A 12654-nucleotide genomic window follows, 5' to 3' on the forward strand; every position below is an offset into this window, starting at 1 on the left:
AGGGTATCCCAGAGCCCACCTCAGTGCACTGTTGTGTTTCCCCTCCCCTTTTTGGCAAACAGCGTCCGGATACTGATACTACCAAGTCTCCTGACAATCTGAAATTCACACTTTAAAGAACCCACTGGCAGATGGATTCGATTTAAAGGATGACAATGAACAGCTGCTTCTGATCACAGGCTTGTAAAGTGAACCCATTCATTGCAAAATAGTTCAAAAGAATGGACCAAACTGGAACAAATGAATTTGAAGAAGTAAGGGAGGTGCAGTATTAGCCTTCAATAATCTATCAGTTGGTAAAAGACACAGATATGGTGCTGCTATTTATTCCTGTGAGTGCTGGTTTCACTCTTTTAGTGGCATTCTTCAGGTTCTCAGAAAGCCAGAGTGGTGCTTCAATAAAGAATTAGAACACAATTAAATATCTCCTCAGTGAAGGTGCTTTTTAACTAAGTGAGCCAATAAAAGAAGCTGACTATGTTTAAATCACGCTGGTGAAAGATACAACATGACAAGATTCAAAATACTGCTGGAAAGATAGGTTACTGGGTGCTCTCAACCATCATGAAGTCCAATTGAGTCTGCATTGGGCCATGTGCTCTGCCTTCCCTGGCTTCACTTTCAAAACTACATAGAGGCCCCCCTGCTTCTGAGAAGTCTTCATCTTCCTCTGTGATCCTTTGCTGTTAGGAACAAGCTTCAGTTAGGAACAAGACAGCCTTCAAAGTACTTAGTGACTTTTGTATCAGTACGCAGTTGTTAGAGCAGATTTTTATATCATCTATTTTGAACTGAAGTAACTATACTGTTCTGCAGAGCACCTTAGTGTATTTCTTTCCTTGCTATCCTTCCTCATGCCCAAGCATAAAGATAACATGGCTCAGTGTCACCAGCTCACACAAATGAAGCATACTGGCTGGCTGACAAATCTCCTTCCACGTCTGCTTTCTTGCCACCACCCCACCTATATGAGATGGGATGGAAGTAATACGAGGCACTGGTCACTAGGTTAAGGTTCCACTGTTGTCTAGCTCTAAGACAACAGCTTGGCTATTTAACTCATCCTAGGGAGCAGATGGCCATTGCCTGAATGCACACCCTCTCTGCCATATCAAAGGGCAGCCTAGTTTTACGCACACATGGCAAGGCCTGTGTGCTCCCTTGCTTGCACGCCCTCTGCGAAGGCCCGATGTGGCCACCACCGCCTCCCAGAACAGAGCCATCTCTGAGGGCCTTGGAGGAGTGAGGAAGAAGAGTGTTCTCCACCTGCACCCCATGGGGGGTTGGCTTCCTTTTGTTTCAATAGAATCGGACCTCATTTACTAATTCAATTTCCGGCCACGTGGCATGCACGCCCAGAGCAGGGAATGGAATTAACTGCGCATTAAGCATAGACATCTTTTACAGATCCAGTTACAACAACCAGGAAAGAACCAGCTCATGCTCAGCCCCTCCTTGCTGCATAGCTGTGTAAATGTCACTTACACATATCCACCAGCACCTCACCTTCCCTGTGCACTACAAATAGCTGCTGTATTATAAAATAAACACTCTACCTGTAAGCAAAACCCAAACCTGTTTAACTACCACTTCTTCCCTCTTCCTCCTTCCCACCGCTCCTTTTCTTCACATCCATTTTTCCTCCCCAGGGACTTTAATGGCTCTAGGTAAGGTTAGGAAAATCTAACTTAGGGAATAAAAATAATTGTAAGTAAACTCAGCGCAAACAAAAAGTGGAGCATCTCCCCTTTCAGTGAACCTAAAAAAAGCACACTAAAACCATTCCCTAAGTCACTGGAGGAAGGAGATGATGATCATTTCTGAACCTTCTCAGCAACAAACAATAAGGAAAAATACTGTCTGCAATGACAAGCTGCTGGTATCCAGAGAGCAGTGTGGCTCTCACCCATGACACCAATCTTCCGCCTGCAGCACAGGACACATGAGCAGCAGCAACCTCACCACATGCAGTGATGGCACTCACAATGCCCCCATTTATCTACTTCTCAAAAGGCAAATCCCCCATGTGAGCAGCCAGGCCTTGAATATATTGATGGGAGAGTGCCCTCCTTATCATTAGGATTTAAAAGATCAGGTAACCACGTGATTTGAAACACAGGATCAAAGGGAAAAAGAAACATCTACCCCCATAATAGTTCTCAGGAATTTTATTTTCAAAATAAAAAATAAAGGTGATATAAAGGTGACTGGCACAGTTAACAGGATGGTAAACGTCATTTATTCCCATCAAGAATTAAGTTCTATTTTGCTATGCTGAAGCAACCAGAAATACCTAGCTTCAGTGATTCCATGGAGCTAAGCAAAATGCGTACTAAAAAAAGAGTGTTCTGATCTGTTTAAATTAACTGCTTAAGCTAATATTTTCTTAGGTTTCAAAACATTCATTGATAGCTGACCATTAGTGACTTGCAGGCTGATGGGGATATACAGTTTTCTGCCTCAATGTTTCAGCACCTCAGACACACAATAATCTGTATCTGTGGTGAAATGGGGCAGGAGGTTTGTTTACCTGATTCTGCAATTTGTTTTGGCCAATCACCTGCAAATACCACTGCTCTGACACCAAAGGATGCATGGACTTAAGAAAAAGCACTATCAATTCAAAAAAATCATCAACAACAACAACAATAATAATAAACTGTACGAGAGAACTCAGGTTGCAGACAAAGATTAAAATTGCAATTTAAGAAGAGCACACTGTGTTTTCAGGTAGCAGAACAGAACTGAGAGGAAATTAAAGCAGAACACAAAACAGTCTAAGCCCAAGTGCAGGACACTCACCACATACGCTGCAATTCAAGCTCTACACCCACGGTACTACTACAGCTCTCAGGAAAGGAAAAAACTGCATTTGAACTCAGACACATTTCTTATGTGCAGTCCCAGGCCAAGCTATCCAATTGGATGTATTCATAGCACAAGGTGATTTACGTCACAGTGTAATCACTACTTGACGTGATAAGCAGGCGTTGGCTGACACGATCTTTATTTGTGCAGTGAGTCTTCATTGTACCTTCCTGAAGGCGTTGATGTTCAAAAGATGTCGCTCCACACTGAGATGTTTTCCCAGTTCTGTCATAGGGGAGCAAAGGTTTTTGCCTTCTCCCCCATTCTGGTATTCAGGCTTGGGAAACTGAGAACCATGACAGCCAGCAACCATACTCAAATGTGGGACCTTCCCTACCAAGACACAGGCATACTTCCACTGAGCTGTGGAGAATATTTTTTTTCTACCTCAAGTGATTAGGTTTCTATAAAATTTGTGGTCTCTAACTTCTACTAATTGAAAATATTCATTGGTTAAAAACTGCAATGACTACCCTGCTTTCTCGATTCTAGGCAACCAGAAAACCAATTGCAATAATCCCAGAAACTTTTCTCTCAAAGATTGCCAGAATTAGTGCTGAAGTTGTCGTATTATTTAAGCTCTGGGGTTCAGAGCTCTGGAGCAGTGTCAGGCAATTGTGTACACCTTAAGTGGTTCCCAAGACAGCAGCTGCTATGCTTGCACTGAACCAGGAGGAACAGCAGTAACGAGTGAGGGGAGCTTGAGGACACTTACCTTGCAACTTGCAAAAATACACTGGATACTTTACAATAGCACAAAATCTGTTTTTTCAAACTTTCCCTTAATTAAAACCTAAACTGGTTTAATAAACCAGTGGACCTTGAAATAACGTAATTGAGTTCCTTGTTCTTACTTCATCTCCTCCAGCATAAAGTCAGAATTACGCGGATCATTTTTCAGGCCAGAGTCATTTTCAAACTCTGCCACTTATCAAACCTGAATGCACAGATCAGTCGTGCACCAACCTCCAGGTTTTTGTCCAAATGTTCCAAAGAGCTCTCTTAACAACATGGCAAAAATCTGAAGGTCTTGGGCAAGAGTTCAGGGTATACTTCTAATTCTGTATTCAGTCCTACAAGTGGCTCCTTTTGTGCTCTCGAGAAGATAACTTCGGGCAATTCTGCTCAAAGCACCAGTCTTCAAATCTGATAGTCACAGGAAGATTCAGTGTCTGATGCTGAGCTATATCACACTGATGCTCTAATGGGATTATATCCATGTACAGAGTGTCTGCTTTGTCTCAAAATTCTCTGAGACTTTTAAATGGTTAGCAATAGCTAAGGGCACACGCTTTTTTTAATAGTCAGTGTGTGTTTCGCAGACTGGGCTGCATCTCATCAATAATTCCTTGGTGAAACGCTCCTGGGAAGGCAGCAGTTAGCCCAGCATGACAGCCTCTTAAATAAAGAAGAGTGTTACAAGGTGCAAGGCAGCACTCCACACATTTGCTGTCAAAGAATCACAGTGCCTCAGCTGCTGAAAGAAGCAGATTGCCATTGTTTTATCAAAAAAAAAAAGAAAAAAATCACAGATGGGAGAAACAGACTGGAAACCACCTTCCCCTCAAAAAGAAATTGCTAGCTATTATCTTTCACAGTGAGGGTACATCTAGCATCGAACTGCAGACAGGATCATGATTCTGAGGTCAAAACAAGTATAGTCTTTTCTTTACAAAGCATCTTCAAAAGGAAGCTGGGGATGAAGTGTGTCTGTGCACAGCCATACGGATTTAAACAGGAAAAAAATCCCAGGAAGAAAACAAAAAACACTGACCAACCCACGCACTTATATAAAAGGCCTTGGAGAGTTTCATTTTCTATTCAGCTGGAAAGGGAGTGAACAAGCTCGCACATACACACTCTCATTTTTAATCATCTTCATGCTGACAGCAGCCAGTCACTACGTCTGTTATCAGAGCCCCACAGCTTGTATTTTCAGGCTGTGAAGCGCTATGGCACAAGGTATAAAATCTCCTCTGATTAAAAAGGTGCAGTGATAGTGCCTGGTATGTCACACCAACTGCTACAGATTCGAAGCTTGGCCTCATCAGGATGATACTCATTTGGTGGAGGGAGGGAAAAAACAAATCCAGAAACACACAAACAAATAGTAAGGATTTCCTAAGATTAGCTGGCAGTCTGGCTCAGGCTCATTTTCTCTCAGCTCATCAGCCCACTTCTAGGGAAAAAACAAGGAAAAAAAGACAAGTTTTTGCATCCAGAAATTTAGAGCTTAGTAAAAGGTGCCAGTTGTTAAAGAGAGAGGGAGAGAGAAGCTCCATTATGTGCAATTGCTCAGTGAGCGCTTCTGGGGCATCTGGGGAAGGAGAATGCAGGAAAGGAAGAATACTGCAAAAGCCAAGGTAAAGGTAGAGGAAGGAGAGAACAATTTTCAGTTCTTACTTATTCATTTTAGTTTTTATTTATTCATTTCTTTTTGGAGCTGACAGTTATGGTTCTCTGCCATTTTCTCCATGAATGTATGCCACCTCCAACACTTTCTTCCAAACTGGTTACACCTACAGGTCACTCCTTGCTTTGTAGTTTCTCCATCGCAAGGTGCTGAACAGCCTTTCAAATGTTAACAAACTTGCCCTGCTTACAGCTGTATTTTCTTACCAGTTATCCTCTTTGGGACATCATTTCGGTATTATCCCAGTTCTATGAGAGTTTCCATCTCCCTTCTCTTATAGGGTCACCTCTGTAGTGATGTTTTCCATTTTAAGATAAATTCAATTATGAATAATTGAAATGTACAAATCAATTTGATATAGCAACACAGAGCATAGAATTAGAAAGGAGCAGCAGCAAGTCAATCCAGTAACAGGGCAGGCAGCAACAGGTCAATTCAGTCAATGTGAATTGATCCAATAGTTGCACATTAACACATAAAGTCATATATTTAGCTAGTTTATGTACTGAACCTTATCAAGCTGCTTACTACCACGTAGTGAGGGTTTATCTGCCAATCACCTAATTCTGTTAAAGACTTAAAATTCAAAAATGTTAAAGAAAGCTAGGCAATTCATGCCTTGATAAACATATTCAATATGCAACCCAGAGGAAAAAGGGACATAGTCAAAACTTACCTCTAAACCAAACAGGTTCATATTCAAAGCTCTAAGACAAGAGAATAGAATTCTATTCCATTTCAGGAGGATATGTATTTAAATATAAATAGATGCATACATAGATAGATATATATACCTACATGAGCATGTATGTAAGAAAGAGGTAGATTACATCTCTTCTGAAATGGATATATGCAGTATCAAATCTATTCCCTCATCTCAGAAGGATCTATCTATAAAAATACATGCACAGGTATGCATATAAATAAGAAAAATGGTAGTCTATGTCTCTTATAATTTATTATCTCAGCAGCATCTTACTCAGAATTTAATTGTTCTGAATAGTTTGGAAGAACTAAAGAATTATGTTAAGAAGCAAAGTACCAAAAAAAAGAAAAGAAAAAACAAACAGACAAACAAACCTAATTTCATTGTTTCAGAGCTCTTTATCTTGAAAACTTGTGGCTGGTTTTGAAATTTCCATTTGAAAGCCAGTTAAGAAAACACAAGCAGAAAAGGAATAAATGGATTTCAACAGGGAGTCAGAGGTCCGCCTTTGCTAATGTGATTTTAGTCTTTGCAGTCTTGGACATCAACACAGTTAATGAATAATGACGGTGCAAACAAAATATCAGATAATGATGAGGGGGAGGGAAGAGTGAAATAATTGTGTGGGTGGCTCTGATTGGACTTGCCTTCAATTGGAAAAATTGATGCCTCCCTAATTATAGGAAAAAGGCTTTACTAGAAAGATAAGACTGACGTGAAAATTGAAAAGCTTTACTCTTCGGATTCAAATGTATGGAAATGGAAAGGTTGTGAGGTTTGTGAAGTTGAGTTTTGTTTTTCTATTATTTTTTCTGCATTGTATTTCTATTTCTCAAAAACTGCATCCAAACATATGTGTAAAACTTCACCTCACTTCGAAGATGTTACAGCAAGAGATTTGTTCAGATAGCATATAAGTTAGTTTTTATCACTCTCTGGGTATATTGCTTCCTTCAAGTTGGACTACCTCCTACAAGGTGCACAGCATTTCCTTGCTAGTAAGAGCTCAAGTCAGTAGAAGTTATGGCCACTTGAAGGATCAGTCCAATAACCTAACAACATCACTCAAGATTTCCACTAATTGGCTCCACTGAATACATTATCAAAAGAGCGCACCGCAGATTTCTTGCTGTTTGATTAGGGCTGCACTGCACACTTTTCTGTCCCTGCTCTCACTCAGTTCCTGCAGCGCACGTCAAATTCTCACGTGTGAGAAATGGCTAATGTAAGCACATGAAATACACTGCTCTCCACACACTTCTAGATAGTAAGAGAAAGTAGCTTAATAATACCCCTGTATAAAATGTTAAACAAAAGTAAAGGTGACATTGTTGAGGGACATGGTTTAGTGAGAATGGGTGGATGGTTGGACTGGGTGATCCTGTGGGTCTTTTCCAACCCTGCTGATTCTATGACTCTATGATTTCACTATGAAAGTCACATGCAATTCCTCAGCTACCCGATGAAGAAAAATCCTTATTTTTAAAGAAAAATTCCTTGCTTTTACAGCGTCTTCCCTGTAACATCAACAGTCACACAACCCATATTTACATGACAATTTCTATAATGTGATATAACTGCTTCTGAAGAAGTGATATTTTATAAATAGCATTTGCTGTTCTTCAATTTATAGTCATCATTTCTATTACTCAGTATTTTTTACCAGCAGGTCTCAAATAGTGTTAAGAGTTAACTGTATGGCTCATCTGAATTTGCAAATGTGGCTTACAAAGTGAAAGCATGATTACATGAGGCAGAATTTATCCAGGAAACAGGAACTGTGATACTTAATCTCAGAAAGTAACCAAGAGATAATTTAAAGTAAGGTATCTACAAAGAATAGTGACTTTGCCAAGATACTGTTTGTATTGGTTTTGTAAAGAGGGGACAGAATGTTCTCTTCCAAAGAACCACAAAATAAACTTCCTGCACCAATGTGAGCTTTATTTTTGCTTTTATTTAACCCAAGTAAATGTGGCTTAGCCAGATTTGCTTCATAAAAGAAAACAATTCAATTAATTTGGCATTGCCTTATCCGGAAAAAGCACAGACACACTCCTCAAAGTGAATAGAACTGGCTACCTGAACAGAACCAGAACCACAGCTCCTTTGTGAAATTAGTAATAGCCTGGAAAGAGGCTTTTTCGTCCATTACTTTTTATTTTATTTAACAATTTCCCCATAGCATTCTGAGCAGCTGTAATCAACTTTTTTAATGCTGTTATCTTGATGCACTCTAGGAGGGTTTGAGAGAGCAGAGATAAGAGATGCAGCGTGCTGAAACTGCAATGGAAAAAGAAGTCATTGAGGACCTTACTACTGTTGTTATTATAGGAATTTATTCCTAAATCAGCCACATTCTCCTTTATAATAACAACAACAACAATAACAATAACAACAACTCCAAGTCAGCTTTTAGCTCTTTCAGGAGCTGATTTAGTCCACAGGAAAAAGCTTATTTGCAAGACAAAGAGAAAAGCATCACTGGTGAGGTCAAAAGAGACAACAGCTTGTTTAGTCCGATATTTTACAAAGTCTGCTTAGCAATAGTAATCGATTAAATAATAATCATCATATAATGGTCTGAACTCACTCCCCTAGATAAGGACACCGAGTCCCAAAGTTAAAAAAAACAATAAATAAATAAAAATCACTGATTTCTAACTCTACAGCTGTTCTGTTTACACATGGCATTTGTGAAAGTTTCTCGACTAACAGAAACCCTCATTTCATGAAGTCTACAAAGCAAAACTACTTCTAGAACCACTGTAAGTATGTTCTTACCCACCAGCATACCACAGCCACATTTGTCACATTTGCCATGCAAACGTCCATCTCGGAGCCTCATGGAGCTAAAATGTGGGACCATTTTGTCTGAAATAGGCAGAAAGCCAAAAGAGCTGGAAGCCTCCACCAAGTGTGGGTATTTAGAAAAGTCAGAAACTTGTTAAAAGATCCTACGCAAAAATAGCATTTCAAAATGGTGTCCTACAGTCCCACTATAGAAGTCATCCTAAATAGACCAATAAATTACCCCACGCATTGATACAGAGATGTCAGCAGGCAAGCTGATGATTTCACAAGAAAGGGGCAAGATCTCATGGAAGGACAACAGAATGACACAGAAAAATCTCATTTTACTTATATTAATACAGTTTCCTAAATCTGAGTCAGATTTCTAAAAGCTGTCTATCCTCACTGGTGCAGAAGTTCAAAGTTGCTTTAGTTTTTTATTATTTGTATTGATCTTCACATTTTTCTATGTTCCTTGTTTTGGCTGTACATTAATGACAAACCTGGTTTATTAACAGCACAGTGATGAACAATTTCAGTGACTATTTACTTGTCACTATTTCCTCATCTATTGTTGCCTTTATGCCAGCTTCAACTTCTGGCAGAGTGAACAGTTAAACCTTTTTTTACTTTTTGGTTCCTCCTGCCGCAATGTTTAAGCTTTGAGTTCTGCAAGTGTGAGGTTTAATCATTTGAAAAAAGATCACTGGCATCTTTATTCTGTTTTATTTCAAAATAAGAAAAAGATGTATATTAGTCTCAGGTTTTCTAAAAGTTATTTTCATATATCCAACTTCTAAACTTGAGTATGTAAAACTTAAACTGGCAGATACATTCATGCACAGAAGCCTACTCTCCCAAACAGGATGGCGTATCTTGGCAGCATTCCTAAAATGATTCCTTTTTTTAAGTGAAGAAATATTAATTCTCAGAAGACTCACATTCAGTCAGCAGACAGTTGGTTTTAAAATTCAATAGATGCAGGATTTCTTTTTAAAGCTACAGTAGAAATAGTTGACTTCAGATATATGCATATAGTAAACAAACAATCAAAAAAAACAGAAAAACTGAGATAAATATATTTTTCAGGAAGATTAGTGGTGCTTGAAGAAAATAATCTATGGACTTTAAAAGGATATACATACAAGGTATAACATGGATGAGAGCAGTTTGAGGACAAGTTCCTGCCCACTCCAGAAAAGGGAGCACCCTTAAAAACTGATCTTGGATCTTTGGCAAGGGCTGACACAGTTTAAAAGATGTGTAGGAAGACACACTGTACAGGAAAAAGCAATAAGAAATGTAATTTGTTGGGTTATTATTATATATATATATATTTTTTTTTCTGGAAAGGAGCAGGAGGAGCGAGAAGGAAAAAGTGTCTTTCTGGTTGTTCTGAAGGGTTCTCAGAGCAGAGTGCTTAGCTCTACACTCTCTGGCTTACCATGGTCAGTGTAAATAGGAGAGCATTTTAACTACTGATTGCCATATATTGCCTTGTGGCAGAAACACCCATGATATCCCTGTTGACAATGCACAAAGGTTGCATTCTTCAGCACAACCCAAAAACATTTCTTTTCCTTTCATCATACGACTGGTTTCTAAGGAGACATTGTCTGCCACAGGTGCTTAGAGCAGTAGAAACTGGAACAGGAAAAGTAACAGAGCACATTCTTCTGGCTGGCCTTTTTTGTTTCATTCAATGACATCCCAAAGAAAGAGGAAAACAAGGACAAGCATGGACAGTGGCAAAACAGAATATCCACTCTTTGCATACCTCAGCACCAGAGCCTAGCAGAACACTTGCTGTCCTCTTAAAGCAAAGAAGGTGAACTTCCCCACCTGCTTGCTATCATGTCCCTCTTTTATTAGCGCTCTTGTACAACAAGAGCTGAAACAACTCAGGCAACTGTCCCACCATACCCTGGAAAGTCAAGTTCCTTTGGGTTTTTTTGTGAAGGATGAATAGTGCTACACAAACTGTCTAGTATTCATATTTACATTAACAAATAAAGAAACTTGCTTAGAAAAGTAGCTAATCTCACCTCGGAGAGATTTATTGTGGTTCTCTTGTCTTTTGGGACCTCTAGACATATCAGAGAAGGAAGTTCGAAAAACTAAAAGAGAATCTCCTCTCAAGGAGAAGGATGAAGAAGAATATGAAGAAGCAGTTGGTAAGAAAACAGTCATTAACTCAGAAAAAAAGTAAATTGCTGAAGATTTGTTTTAAACTGTACAAACTTAAATCTGGTCATTTATTAGCCCCTCTTGATCTTACCACACTGAAGAATTCCATCATCGGGAAGATCTTTATATCTTCTGTATATCAAGGAAAGCACAAAAGTTGTGCAGCCTTTTGAAATCACTTGTACAAGAAAAAGCACACAGATTTCTGCATCAATACACCCAGAGAATTTTACCACACTACAGCCACTAGGATAATAAAAGTTATTTTAAGTACAGACTGTTGTAATAAATCAGTTTCAGTGCCAGTAAGTTTATCTTTGCAGCTGAGGAGCAGGGTGAGGTTTCCCCATCATAACGTAATCCGAAGCTGGTTCCAAGCTGTATCAAAACGTACAATCATGAAATTTTCATCCCAAGAGGAGATAGAGCACACCACACACATGACCTCTGAATCACCTAAAACTTTTATCAAGTCCATGTAACCTTTTTTCTTACTCAAGCACTTCAGTTTATAGTGCATACACTCCTCCCCCCCCCAAAAAAAAAGAAAAAAAAAAGAAAAAACAGATGCTTTTTGTCAGCATGTCCTTTCCTCTTTTTGAGAGTCACAAACAGGGACACTATCAAAACAACGCTGAGATTTTCAGTTCAACTCCCCATTTTCTCAAATACTGTTTCTCACCTATGCCTTTAAACTTCTCCCTGCTTGCCCGCATCGATGTTAGAGCTCATCTGTTCCACGGTGATCAAAGCATTGCATCATGAGCAACATTTTCCAGACCTTTCTGATATTACCCATTAAGGTAATAAAGTCTCCACTCTAAGTCAAAAGAAATCTGTTATGAGACTCAAAACCTGTGATCTTTTCTATTTCACTCCATCGCTGGTATTAACCGCAGCCTTTGAACTCATTATTATCTTCCGTGGGACCACTGCTTTCAGAACTATTGGCTTATCAGAATGCAATGTGCTTTACTGTTACAAGTTAAATCATCCTGAAAATCAATGCAACTATGAAAAGCAAGGTTTGTAATAGCTTGTATCAGTCCAATAGTAAAGCTGAAATTAAAAAGCGCAAACCAGTTTCCAGACCAAATATCACATCTAAAAAAAAAAAAAAAGCAACACATGCTTCTGACAAAAGAAGATTCAGAAATCTAAAGTCTGTCTAGTCTGGAACACAGACAAGGTGGCAAATTTCTTGGGGCTGCTTTCCTTTAAAAGAAACCACCACAGCATTTCTAATAGAGTATAACTGTTAATTCCTATTAAAATAAATAAATGAATAAATAAAACCCGAAAACATATTCAAGCAACAAAACACCTTTTCAAAGTACTTATTGCTACTTTATTGCTATTGTTGTTAGGGCCATTGCAGTAATATGCATCAGTAAGCGCAACCTGAGCAGGACCCTGGTCGTGCCAGAGATCTGAGTACTCTGGGAGGCAGGGATTTCTCGAGACTTTGGGATAACAGCCTTCTCACATCCTGCAAAATAATAAGAAATATGATGGCTCTTTTGTTGTAAAATAAGCTCTGCTGGCTCTGTTTCACATAGATGATGATTGGTGCTGTTCAAGTACTCAGAGGGAACCCTATAACATAATATGGTAAACTAACATTCCTATAATCCATTTACATTCCTCTAATCCAACTCCTCCCAGGATTCAGATCTCTAAAAGGTCC

General features: G+C 39.1%; 1 protein-coding gene across 11 annotated transcripts in view; it reads right to left on the bottom strand.

The window, feature by feature from the left end:
• Positions 1–12654, bottom strand: part of EPS8 (epidermal growth factor receptor pathway substrate 8) — a 131236-nt gene that overhangs the window by 94281 nt on the left and 24301 nt on the right. For 3 of the 11 annotated variants that reach the window (XM_040655647.2, XM_046904968.1, XM_046904971.1), the window contains exon 1: positions 2803–2905. The exons of the other annotated variants lie outside the window; for them this stretch is intronic. The gene's annotated coding sequence lies outside the window, so the exon portion shown is untranslated. Of the gene's footprint in view, positions 1–2802; positions 2906–12654 lie in introns of those variants that run through there. 11 annotated transcript variants of the gene reach the window in all.

Source organism: Gallus gallus, chromosome 1, assembly GCF_016699485.2.
Source record: "Gallus gallus isolate bGalGal1 chromosome 1, bGalGal1.mat.broiler.GRCg7b, whole genome shotgun sequence".
Lineage (NCBI taxonomy): Eukaryota > Metazoa > Chordata > Aves > Galliformes > Phasianidae > Gallus > Gallus gallus.